Genomic DNA, 13,602 nt, shown 5'->3' with positions numbered 1-13,602 from the left:
AGGACTCCACATCTGGACGTGGTTCTCCAGGTGAGGCCTCATCAGCAAGGAGTAGAGGGGCTGGATCACTTCCCTTGCTTTGCTGGCCATGGTTTTTTTTTGGATGCAGCCTAGGATATGGTTGGCTTTCTGGGCTGTAAGGGCACATTGATGGCTCACATCCAGCTTACCATCCACCAACCAACTGTAAGAATGAAACAGCCCTCTGCTGCAGCTCCACTGCACCTTGGAGCTTGGGTTTCCACTGTTCTGGTTCTGGCTGTTTGCAGTGTATTGCAATGTATTGAACAGATTGTTGTTATGTTGCTCGAATACTGTGCTACAACTGAAAAGAAGATTTTTTCTTCTCTTAAAAAACAGAGGAAGCTGTATTACTGAGAGGCAAAGCCTTGCCTACATTTGCACTGTTCAAGCTAATTGTCACCATCTGTCCAACCCAACCTTTCCCACAGTGGAGTCTAACAGGTGCGTTTATGGTGGCAATAAAGATCAACCTGTGAATATGCATTTGAAAACAAACTATTTCAGATGTTTAGCTGTAGTGACCTCGCATTTGGAAGACTTCATGTCCTCTGCCAGCTGAAGGTCACCTGAACTGTTGTGGATTTATTTTTTAAGCTTATCTGTTACACATTTTCTAGAGTAAATGTGAAATGTTTCCAGTTTCTGCCCTTACCTCACCTCATGCAGAACAAGCAATTTTGGAGTTTTACTCAGCGTTCAGTGTAACCAAGTATGCTCTTATATCTTTTCTGTCAGGATGAAGAGTATAAAGAGGCCTCTCCTCAGTGCCAACAGGCAGAAGGATTGAGCAGAAGCTGCTCTTGCATGATGGCCCTCCATTCCAGAGAGGCCACTGCAGAGAACTGAACCCCGTGGGGAAGCCTGCTGGGACAAGGAGCTTGGGAATGTAATTGCATGGAAAGTATGGAATATTTTAAAGTCTATTATACAAAAGCAATTGAGAATTTGCATGCAAGAAAGGGAAAGACACAGAGCACAGAGAAGGCTTCAGGCAACTGAAAAATCACAAAGGATGGTAGGGGAAGAACAGAGACTGAAGGAATGGAAAAAAACTTCCCAAAGGCACAATCTTCAGCATGAATTGAAAGAGTATGGGTAAGTCAAGGCTTACAAACCTGTGGCAAGAGGTAAAGAAAATCATAACACATAAACGTTGCAGTGCCTAAGTGGAACATGAAGAAGAGGTGATGTGCAGTGAGGGCAGTGTTGAGGTTAAGTGCAGCCTAGATACTGTCCTAAGTGGAGAACATGCTTTGTCCCATCTTCGTGGTGGGTAGTAATGCTGAAAAGACTGTCAAGATCAGAACTCCTTGACCTGAATAAGATGAAAAGTCAAAGGATGGATTGTGCTTAGATGTGTTCTATCCCAGCAAATAAGCCAGCCTTTGCGATGAACCTGGCCAGTTCTTCAATGACTGAATCACCAGTTCTCCAGTGACTGCACTTCAAGATGAAGGAATCGTACAAAAGATGGAGATGTGGGTCATTTACTAAGCAAGAAGATGAAAAATAGAGACAAACTTGGGCCAAGATACAAAAAGAGCTATAACTAGAAAGGATTATAAAGCATATGAAGGGATCATCTTTAAAGCATTAGAGGAATGAAAAGGCTAAGGAAAGGAGTAGTCAACAACTGAAAGAAGAGGGAGGGAGAGGGGAACTATCAACAGGTGTATCTGAAAGTATGTGAGCGGTGGAGGAATGGCAGAGAAAGAAGAATTAGCATAAATAGATAGATACATTGAGCAGCTGTCTCCCCTACCGTGTCTTCTGCAGGCAGAGAGTGCTGGTGTTCTTCATTTATTTACCTCACATTACTGAAATACAGTTTTCTGTAGGGTTAGGCAGGTGCGTGATGGTAGAAAAGCTACCAGTAAAGAAAAAATGTTTGTTTCACTGAAGGGTTTTTTTCTTTATCATTATCATGTCAAGAATAGATGAAGATCTGAGCAGAGAAGCCCAGTAGCACTTGGGCTCCAGGGAGGGGCGGTGCCATAGCACACGAAGGAAGATTTCTGTGCACTGCTCCCCTTGTTTAGCCAACACATCCCTGGATACCAGCAATACTGTTATCTGACAGAAACACTTCTCCGAACTCCTTCAATCATTCTTAATGACCAGAACAAGTTTTCATCAAAAATAGTCATCCAGAATGATGTTTGTTTTCAAAATATAGCCCTGTTTGGCTGGCTGCACTGTCTTCATCAGCTGAGGTGAGATAAAAGGGCCAATGTCTTGGCAGAAAAAGCCAGTTTTCTCAAGAGAAGCAACGCGTGATTCAGAAGGAGGGCAAAGGAAAGAGGTTTGCAATTGTTTGGCTTGAGCCTTCTCTGTTCAGTGTGTGCTGTGACGTGAGAAGACGGGTCTAGCAGCAGGTAAGCAGCTCCACATGGTTTCTGAGGGACCTTAGGAGATCTCCCTGTGTCCCGTGGCTCCTGCAGCCAGAGGTAAGAGAATTGGGTTCGGAAGTGAACCTGTAGGGCAGGAGAATGGGATTTCTCATTATCCCAGTTCTGTTCCCAAACTGCAGCCAGGACGGTGCTCAGGACTACTTTTGTCTGTGTGTCTGTGTTGAATTCTGATGAAAAGGTATGCTTTATTGCAACTGCATTTTGACTGAGAAACTTGGAATAGCTTTGGGAACTATATACTTAATCAGACTGAGAAAGCTGCATACTTTCATTTTGCAGATATCAGTCCCTGTGATGGGCTTGTTTGATGCAAGCCAGCAATGTAATTTCAAATGTCAAAATGTTAAAGGAAAAATTATTTTGCAAATAACTTTCCCTACCCGTGTGTTGCATTCCTAAAACATCACTTGGTATATTTCAAGATTTTCAAACTAGATTTTAAATGGAAGTATCATCAAGAAGGGCAAGATTGTCTGACCTTTATCCCTCTGCTGTCCCGCTAGTAAAGAGCACAACAGCCTCTGTAGCTCTCTCTGATGGGGACATCTGTGTCAGTATGCAAACCATAGCCTCAGGTTTGTGCTTGCTTGGGACCATAACTGATAACAAATGGCACCACAAGAAGGTGTTGTCTGTTTGGTTTGGCTGAGGTTATTTTCTTTTGTTTGTTAATTTGCTCAATCTGCATGAGCCCCGGAGCCAAGCAAAGCACATTATGCACACGAATGCAACATTTCATGTCTGTGACTCTTCATACCTGCTCTCCTGCTTAGCCTTCCTGCTGCAATGGAGGACAAGTCAAGCCAGACATCAGGACAGAGCAAAGATGTGCAGAGCTCCCTAACACCAGGAGAGCCTCCTGTCAACTTTACGCACATCAAGTTGGAGGAGAATGAGCCCATAGACTTCAGGACTAAGGATTTTATCCTGAAAAAAGCCAGAGAGGTCTGCAAATGCAATCATCAAACCATCATCACCTTCTTCTGCCAGCTGTTCCCAGTGCTAGACTGGCTTCCCCATTACAACATCAAGATGCAGTTGCTTGGGGATGTCATATCTGGGCTCCTGGTGGGGATAGTCGCCATCCCTCAGTCCATCTCATACTCCCTGTTAGCCAACCAGGATCCCATCTATGGAATCTACACAAACTTCTTCTGCAGTATCATCTATGTCGCTATGGCCACTTCACGCCACAACTTTGTGGGATCCTTCGGAGTCCTCTGCCTGATGATTGGGCAGTCTGTGAATCGGCACCTCCAGCTGGCAGGGTACGATGACAACACTGGCTCTCTGCTGGTGGGCAATGCCACCTCCTCCAGCGATGGGATGGGTACCTGTGACAGGAGCTGCTACGCCATCACTGTGGCCCTTTCCTTGAGCTTTCTGGTCGGTCTTTACCAGGTACAAATGTCCACTGTTGTGCAGTTTCCTTGCTAGGAACTTCTTAGTGCTTAACAACTCTAAGCTCCAGTCCCACTTCAGACTTAAAAACCATGAGATACCTTTCCTAAATGCAACTAGAGCCTGACACCTTTAGCCAGCTGCAGTGATTTGAAAAGCCTGAACACAGCTGAATTTAAGGTTTTGCTTCCCCCATGTGCTGGGTCCTTGAATCTGTCTGAAACGTGCTTAGAATCAAACACAGCAGGGGAAATAAAGGAAACTGTGAGCCACCTTCCCATCACTTTGGTTCTGGACCTGAGCTGACTGCTCTGTAGGTCAGAAGCAGTCAGGGCAAAAAGGAACAGCCCTCACAGACAGCCATCGGCAGGGGCTCCATTAATGGCTGTGCATGGCTTGGGCCTGGCTGTTAGACAACTTCAGGTCCTCTCACTGGAACAACTAAAATCACACTATTCTCATGCCATTGAGATGCTAATTACTGCTTTGATCTGTCTGCTCTCTGGACTTCCAGTGTTAACTATGCACCATTATTGCTTGAAAAAACACAGCAATGCGGATCTTGTAGGCTTTCTTGTATGGCATCTCTCACCACAGACAAGTCTGGGTAGCAGTCTTTAGTATTCAATACACCACATTATCTACCTAAGACAAAAATCTGGGTCTTATACTGAATGCTCAGCAGACAGAATAGCTAGACATGCTGAAGTAGAAGCAAATTGCTGTAAATTTCCAGCCACCTCTTCTATCCCTTCTCATGGATGCTAATGATACGGCTGTCTTGCTTTTCAGATCCTGCTGGGGGTTTTACAGCTGGGCTTTGTGTCTGTCTACCTGTCAGAACCTCTCCTCAGCGGCTTTGTGGCCGGCTCCAGCCTCACCATCATCACCTCCCAGATGAAGTACCTCCTCGGGCTGAATATTCCCCGTCACGAAGGGGTGGGGTCCTTCATCCTGACATGGGTGGATCTTTTCAGGTACATCCAAAACACCAATATCTGCGACCTGGTCACCAGCCTGGTTGCTTTGGCCATCATAATACCTGTCAAAATGATCAATGATCGGTACAAGGACAAGATGAAGGCCCCATTCCCTGTAGAGCTGCTCGTGGTCATCATAGCCACAGTAGTATCTTACTGCTTTAACTTTGAAGAGCGATACAAGTCTTCGGTTTGTGGGGCCATCCCCACCGGCTTCAGGAAACCCACCCTACCAGATACAAAGCTGTTTTCCAGCCTGGCAGTCGATGCTCTGCCCATTGCTATTATAGGCTTTGCTATGACGGTCTCCCTGGCGGAAATCTTTGGCAAAAAGCATGGCTATGCTGTCCGTGCCAACCAAGAGATGATCGCCATTGGCATGTGCAACCTGGTCCCATCTTTCTTCTATTGCTTTGCTAGCTCTGCAGCCTTGACCAAGACTTTGCTGAAGGAGTCCACAGGGACCCAAACGCAGCTCTCTAGCCTGGTCACCTCCCTGGTGCTGCTGCTGGTGTTGCTGTGGATCGCTCCGCTCTTCTACTCTCTGCAAACTGCCATCCTGGGGGTAGTCACCATTGTCAACCTGCGGGGTGGCCTGAGGACATTTTGTGAAACCCCACGTATGTGGCAGCTCAGCAAGCTGGACACGGTGGTGTGGTGGATAACCATGCTGTCCTCCACGCTGATCACCACAGAGATAGGGCTCCTCGTGGGCGTCTGCTTTGCTCTGCTCTGCGTCATCTTCCGCACGCAGAGACCCAGGGCCGTGCTCCTGGGCAAGGTCAGCAACATGGAAATCTACGAAGACCAGTCTGCTTACAAGCAGCTCAGCAGTATTGCCAACATCAAAATCTTCCGCTTTGAGTCGTCCCTTTACTATGCCAACAAAGACTATTTCAAGACTGCGCTTTACCAGAAAACTGGGGTCAATCCTGTCCTGCTGGCTGCCAGGCATCACAGGGCAAAGACCCAGGCAAGAGCAGACTCAGGCAACAAGAAGAGCATTTTTTACACTCTGTTTGGTTGCCTGAAACCTTCCAAGAAACACGTGGAGAAGTCACCCACAAGCGTCTGCCTGCCATCCCTAGATATGCACACCCTAATCATTGACTGCGGGGCTATGCAGTTCATAGATACCACGGGTCTCTCCGTGCTGAAAGAGACGCGCAGTGACTACCAGGAGCTCGGTGTCCAGGTGCTCCTGGCCAACTGCAACCCCCTTCTCCGCCGCCGGCTGCGGGATGGAGGCTGGGCTGCTGGGGCACACGGCGGCCAGCCGGCTTTCCACAGCGTGCACCACGCGGTGCAGTTTGCACAGCAGTGGTACCACGAGCAGCAGCAGGAGAGCAGAGAGAGAAGGGATGGTGCCCCGGATCCTGAGGACCTGAGCGTCCAAGCATCTCTGTAGAGCTGCACGTGAGGAATGATTTCTGATGAGCTGGGCTTCACCGCAATTTTAGGGTGGTTTTTGTTTGTTTGTTTGTTTGTTTGTTGTTTTTTGCCTTTTTTTTTTTTTTTTTTTTTTTCAAGCAGAGCACTGAAAAAGACCTGTTAGCAGCAAGCACGGAGTAAGCGGACAGGGGAAGCGCGGATTTCAAGGCCAATAATCTGAGAGGCATTTCAAGGTCAGCCGCGTCGGTAAAAAGCCTGGGTGGCTTCCCCTCTGCGGAAAGGACTTGCCAGCGACAGGCGGCACACAGCCGTGCGGAGCCGCCGCTGCTGCGGTTCCGGACTCTCGTGGGCGCTGGGGGGCGCGAGTGAGCCGCGCCGGCACCGCGGCGGGGAGCGGGGATGGGCCGGCAGCGGAGTGCGGCCGCCGGCTGTGAGCGGCCCGGCCTCGGTGCAGGGAAAAGGGAAGCGCAGGAGTGTAGGTTCTTAAAAAGGCGGCTGAATTTGGAGCCGTTCAAATTCCAAGTCCAAACTTCCCGTTGTTCTCAGTGGTACAAAAACACCCTCCAAATCAATAACGGTGTTCTCCAAACCCAGCGCCAAGGAGACGTCGCTCTACCAGCATGCTTAGGAGCATTCCCAAATGCAATGGGAGCTCATCGTGGAGAGTTTCCTTCTGTGTGCAGCTCCAGTGCCCAGACAGAATGAAACAGGAAAGTGAGAATCCCCTCCAGGGGTGCTCTCACAAAAACTGCACTGTAGAGAAATCTGCGTCCCCTGGCTCTGGTGCTCCCCAACCAAACCAGGACCAAGAACCAGCATGGCCCCGCTGCTTCACACATGGCCCCACGTTCCTTTGTGCCACCTTTATTTGGGACTGTCCTTCCCTCCCCTGTGTCCACTCTGAGTCAATGTGGGGAGTAGATTGCAGAGGAACAGTTATGTTCCAAACAGCCCATGGCAGAGAGCATAACAGTCCCTCAGAGGCCACAAAACAAACACTACAGAGAATAGGACAGGACAGGATAGAATCATTTGAATGGGAAGGAACCGTTAAAGGCCATCTGGTCCAACTCCCTGCAATGAGCAGAGCTTCTTTAGTGCTCAGAGCCCCTTCAGCCTAACCATGGGTGTCTACAGGGTCAGGGTATCTATCTCCTCTCTGGGCAGTCTGTGCCAGTGCCTCTTCTCCCTTACTGTAAAAATATTCTTCTTTATATCCAATCTAAATCTCCCCTATTTTAGTTTGAAACTATTTCCCCTTGTCCTATCACAGCAGACCTTGCTAAGGATTCTGTCCCCTTCCTTTAGTTACTGACAGGTCTCCTCAAAGTCAGCAACAGCAAAACACTTCCCTTAAAAACAAACAAGTTTCAGAAGACTGCAGGGAATTTGTTCAGCTGACAGCCCTTGCTCCATCTGCAAATCCACCGTATATGCTGTATGTTTAATACAACGCTATTCCCCTGATCACGTTTAGGAAACACCACATCTGACAGCTACTTGGAGACTTGTAAATAAAGTGCATGGAAAAGGAAACCTGCTGGCTCTGCTCAGGAAAATATTTTTTTGTGGTCAAAAAAAAAAAAAAAAAGAAAAAGATTCCTTCAGATAGCTTAGGATTGGAGTATGCCCAGCTGCCTGCTGGAGCCAGGTTGGAAGTGCCAGACGAACCCAGACCTTGCAGGACTGAGTGCCCAGCATGGGTCTATCAGGACCCGAGGAAATGGCCGCAAGTTGTACCAGAGGAGATGTAGCTTAGACATGAGGAAAAACTTTTTCTCTCAGAGTGGTCAGGCACTGTAACGGCCTGCCAAGGGTCCTTGCAGGCTGCCAGGGCATGAAGCAACTCCCAGGGAGGTTGCATCAGTCATGGAGGGTGGGCAGCGGGCAGCTCTGTGAGCAGAAGAGTCAGAGAATCTGCAGAGAGAAGACTTGTTACTTCCACTTTGCTTCCTCTTTGGAGTAGCAGAACCATCGTTTTCCTTGAAAGCCCATTTATGAGGGAAATCAAATTGTTTTAGTTAGGCTTTATATGCATTTATGATCTCAGCGGGTTGAATAAAGCCACAGGAGGAAGTAAAATGGGTGCCGATGACTTCTGGGCACCGCCTGCTGCAAGATAGCAGGTGAGGTTCAATGGGAGCAGGGATTCCCACCTCCTGCTGCAGTGCAGTGCGCAGGCACCAGAGGAGCTGTGAAAGTGCCAAAGCAACACTACTTTCTTATCAGTTCCTATGAAGAGGCCGTGAGTTGTAAATGATACCGAGAGATAGGACACAAACTGTACGGTCCAAGGGTAGCCCATAATCAGTGGTGCGGGAAATCAGGCGGTATATCTGGGCCCTTCACCTTTGGGGCCACACAGGAAGGGCACCCACCGGTGGGACAGCACTGCCCAGACACCTCCTGCCCCTTCCTGCAGCACTGCCAGGCACTGCGGAAATGCCACATGATAAAAGCAAATGTTATCTCCCCCAGCAAGCAGCTCACCTGTTCTGCTCCTTCTCTCTCTACCCCCTGCCTTGCTGAGATCTATAAATACTCCAAGAGTGTGATAAATAGATGCTCAGGCTTTGTCAGCTGTGGTTGGAGCTGACTGTGCAGCTGTTAATTATGCCGCAGCAGCAGCCGGACAGGTTTGAATCCTTTTGATGCTTTGAAATGCTCCCTCTGGGGAAGTTTAGAGAATAAAGGTTTTATGGCTGAATGGTGTTTGCTTCACCTTCTGGAAAGCATATGGGATTGCTGCTCTTGCCCCTATTGCCTGTTGCTGGATATGCTCTTTTCTAGCCCCAGGAATTACTTCTATGATAAAGCAGGGTGCTCCCAGCACAGGAAAGTCCCACAGTGTAACATTTGCCCATGTAGAACTTCCCAGGCAGGCAAACCTCGGCTGGGAAGGAAAATCAGTGAGCTGCAGGTGGTGGCATTGAGTCTCCTAAAAATAATAATAATAATAATAAAAGGACAAATAAAAATTAAAACTTCACTGGAGGCAGCTGGTGCTGGAGGAGTGTCTGGGCAGGAGTTGGTGCTCCCCTAAGCCAGCTGTGGGCTCTATCAGTGGCTCCGATGGCAGAAGAAGGAAGAGATCTCTATCCTGTGGCTGAGAAGGGGTTTCTGATGTGGCTCCTCCACAGTTTCAAATCTTTTAAAGCAGGGTTTAAACAGAGGGTGCTGTGCAGCCCTTTCAGCAGGAGAATTCAGAAGGTGATGTGATTGTGTCAGAGCAAAGCCTTCTGAGAAGCCCAGGTAGGAACACAGCAAGGCCATGAGGCGAGGCAGAGCAGTGAGCTCTGGCCATACAGGGGTGCAGGGGACAGGTCTCCTTCAGGTTAGACCTAAATCAGGCTCTGCAGGAAGAGCTCCTTGCCCCGGGCTCCAGCTCAAGCGGCCAACTGCGGTCCCACAGGCAGCTGCACGCAGGTGTGATCACAAATTCTGCATTATCACCACCAGAGAGGGGCTGGGTGCCCCGTCCCACCTGCGTGTGTCTGCAGGGACGGGGCTCCGAGCGCAGATGGAGCTGTGGGTATCGCTGTTGGTTGCAGGAGGTTGGATCAGATGGCCGTTAGCGATCCCTTCCAACTCAAACGATTCTACGACTACGCACCCCACGCCGGCTGTTTTCCTGAGCTCTCTACAACCGTTTGCCTGGACAAATTAGCAGCTGATAGGTTGGGAGATGGCCACCGATGGATCTGTCGGCTCCTCACACTCGGCTGAGGCTACGGAGAAGTAAACAGGACCGGTAGCGCTCCGTTGAGCGCCGGCAGAGCGCCGCCGTGCCGCCAGGGGGCGCCACCAGCTCAGCGGGAGCACCCCGAGCAGCGCCTCCCGCCCCGCCTGCCCCGCTCCGTCCCTGCGCGCACTGCCCGGCAGCCGCGGCGGCTGGGCTCCGTGCTGCTGCGGTGCTGTGAATGGAGCACAGGTACTCACTGCATTCTGCGCTTTGTTTTCCCCGCTTTTCCCCCTAGAATTCCTTATTCAAGCAAGTAACTCGCTTCAAAGAGGACGCCCAGCAGCTGCTGCTGGTCCGACCTGGTTTCGCCTTGCCGAGCACTCTCACCCCAGCGCACCTGCGTCATGGTGTGCTTCACACGTCTGCTGTGCTGCGGAGGATGCAGGGTGAATTTCCCCGAGTGCTCTGCTGCGCTTGGGTAGGCATTGGATGTAATCATCGCTGCCCAAGCGTGCAACTGCCAGCACAGCTGGCACAAGACAAGCAGGGTCCCGTCTGCTCTCCTCTTTTTGCACAGCTCTGGATAAAGAACCATCCTGCTGTTTTTCTTCTTAATGTTAAGGTTTTTGATGGGAAATGAATGATCAGGAAGATCACTGTTCCACTAAGCAATGAGAGGACCTAGCTGATGGGTTTCCATCCCATGAAGGGTTTGGGGTTCCCTTCCCAGGTGCTGCAGGCAGCCCAGTGCCAGTGGGGTGGCACTGAGAACCTCTCACTGCTGAGTGTGGGTACCAGCATTGGGCCAGAGCTGACCCTAGGGGTTCCAAAGGCCGTGCAGCCCCCCAGCACCACTCCACCCCTCATGCAGTGCTGTGAGCTAGACCTGGAAATCTGGGTAGGAATAACTGCAGTGATAGCCTGAGGATTCCAAAGGTGAGGACTCCCAAAGGCCAAAGAGTGGGAAGGAAAAAGTTACTCTCCTGGTGTAATTTTGTTTGCATTTTAATAGTAGAATTGCTAACAAGTGGAGTCGTCTAACTGCTGCCATGGAAACAGCAGCCTTCATCCCTCACACAGTGCAGCCATCTGCAGCAGAGCAATCCTGGGCTGCACGAGCGAACCGAGTTGGGGGCTCATGGCCGACCAGGGCAAGTGGCACAGAGCACAGCAGGAGCTTCATCCCTCTGAGTGATGTGACATACCTGTACATGCAGATGGGATTGGAGAAGAGCAGCCATGCAGATCCAGCGTGGATCAAATTGGTTTGAATGGGTTTCGGGTTAACAGTGGCTGCATTGCTTTGGTTCCACACTTAGTGGACATTGATATGAGCAGGCAGAGGGTGGGATGTGCAAGAAGTGCTCCGAGAGGAAGCAGCCTCACAGAGCACCAGCACTTCTGGCTGGCTTGGATGTGCTGTGCTGAACCTCTTGGTTTGCACAAAGTGATTCACTTACGAAGTGTAGCACTGAGCACCTGGCTATGGCAGGTTGAGCAGATCCCGTTACCTTCTTCAGTGCTTCCATGTGTGCACTGGCTTTAATGGAACCCCTTGTCCCATCCTTTCCTGAGAGCAAAATGACTTGTGTTTACGCTACTTCATCTCCAAAACTATGCAACAAAGAAGGAAAAATAAATTCAGGAAGGCTCATGGGCATCCTGAGTGCAGAAGAGGTAGAATTAATACTATCCATGATCCGTGATGAGTGATTCACTTGGCTTTTATTCAGTCACGTGTAGTTATCAGTATTTGTGTGGATGCGTGCAGCCCCTGTGCAGATCAGCAGCAACCAGAGAGGGTTCCGAGCTGCTGTTGTCCTGTGGGGTCCAGGGGGAAGAGTGAGATGGGGCGGGCTCTGCCTCTTCTGCTCATGGAATCATGGAACCACGGAACCATGGAATGGTTTGGGTTGAAGAGATCTTAACTATCACCAGATGCCCACATCTGCTCTGACCCAGAGTGCCTGATTTGTCAGCTGTCCTCACACTCCTGACAGATTGTTCAGTAACTTCCAGCTCATGAGTTGTAAATGGGGAGATGGTCTCCAAAGAATGACTTCTTGTAAAGAAAGAGACAAACTTGTCCCCTGTTATCAGTCCTGTTTATTATTCTGCCTTGCACAACTGAGACCAGGTCATTGGTCTTACACATCTGTAAAGCTGGAAGTCAGACCTGTCTTACACTGGATTTTAGATTTATGTCTGTGCAGACTTATGGATAAGGCACAGTGGATAAATCAAAGTGCTCAGCAAGCAGCACAATCTCACTCTGCAGTGCTGGGCTTTGTGTCCTTACAGCCTCCAGGTTGGCTCCCACCTCTGTGTGCCTCTTACTTGTGATCCTTTATGGTTCAGCTGTTTCCTGTCTCGTTTCAGGCTGAGCACTGTGACTGTGAGCCCAGGAGTGTGGCTGCATAGAGATGGAGCGACACACAGACAGCTCCTTGGCCTGGTAATGAGTAATGTAGAGAAGGGAGGTGCTGACAGCAGTGAGACATCTGTAAGGAAGGAGAGCAGCACATCGGCAGGTGTTTTCAGTCAGATGGAGAGCAGAGTGCTGCCAGTGCCTCACCTCCTCACGGTGTTCTCCTTCCCAAGAAACGCTGGGACAGACCCAGCCCAGTGTCCCGCTGCCCTGCCAGGACCTTTCAGCTCAAGGCTGGAACTGCTGGCTGCTGGGACCTGCACACTGCCCACACTGAGGTGACCCCCACCAGAGCCCATGTTTGAAATGGGAAAGAGAGGAAGAAGCCCCTCCTCAGCCCCAGGGCAGAACTGCATGCTCTGACAGCAGGTGTAACCCTCAGAAACGTAATTTATTCAGGCTCTCTTTTCAACAAAGTCCATCCCGCAAAATGAAGCACAGGAGGCCATGCAGCGTTCAAAGCCAGCATGCCATGCACTCCCAAGGCAGCCCTGCCAAGTGGGTTTTATCTCCCCGTCTCACCGCCGTGCCTGGCAGCGTGGCAGTGATGTGGAGCAGAGCTGGAGCTGCTGCAGAGGAAGGCAGCGAGCGCCGCTGCACCGCGCTGTGATTCAGGGCCGATGAATCACACGGCCACTTTTTTTCTCCACTGGATCTTCAGCTTTATTATTGTTACAGAAGGAAAAAAGGATGAGGGAAGGAGAGAAGAGTGAGCAGCAGCCTTATCGTCCTCTGCAATCCTTTCCAATTTTTCTTTTTAAAGATTTAATTAAATTTTTGTACGCATCGCACTCGTGCTGAATAAACCCTTTGATAATCCTGGAGAGCAATTTGCATTAAAAGGAGGTGTGAGGAAATACGATGGAAGTGATGAGAGTGCTGGGGCTCAGCACGGCCCATTCTCAGGTTCAGATACACCCAGGGACAGCTGGCTTTGCAGCCCACCCCCCACGGCCCTTCTCTGCTACAGCTGGCAGCACAGAGCACCCCAAACTGTCACAGGGTATTTCTTCAGGTTCAAGCCCACTCAGAGGGCAGTGAGGCACTGGCACTGCTGCCCAGAGCTCCATCCCTGGAGGTGCCCAAGGCCAGGTAGGATGGGGCCCTGCACAGCCTGAGCTGGTGGGGGCAGCCAGCCCACAGCAGGGATTGGAGCTCAGTGGTCTTTAAGCCTTCTGTCCTAAGCCATTCTGTGAGTCTATGACAGTACGTCTGTGAACTTTCCTGTCCTTTGGCTCCCAGCCCCATACATCCCATACAGGTTTTGGTTTGTGAGCTGTCCGT

The 13,602-nt window shown here is 50.0% G+C and overlaps 1 pseudogene across 1 annotated transcript; it reads left to right on the top strand.

Moving 5' to 3' along the window:
• The first annotated feature begins 3,194 nt into the window (after window positions 1–3,194).
• On the top strand, window positions 3,195–6,224 carry LOC306951918 (sulfate transporter pseudogene; annotated as a pseudogene). Its single transcript has 2 exons — window positions 3,195–3,836; window positions 4,629–6,224. The product of its transcript is annotated as a sulfate transporter pseudogene (transcript).
• The last annotated feature ends 7,378 nt before the right edge of the window (window positions 6,225–13,602 follow it).

This window comes from Tetrao urogallus, assembly GCF_951394365.1.
Source record: "Tetrao urogallus genome assembly, chromosome: 14".
NCBI classification, from domain to species: domain Eukaryota; kingdom Metazoa; phylum Chordata; class Aves; order Galliformes; family Phasianidae; genus Tetrao; species Tetrao urogallus.
The sequence above is the reverse complement of the archived record's forward strand: the minus strand, read 5'-3'. Positions and strand labels throughout refer to the sequence as shown.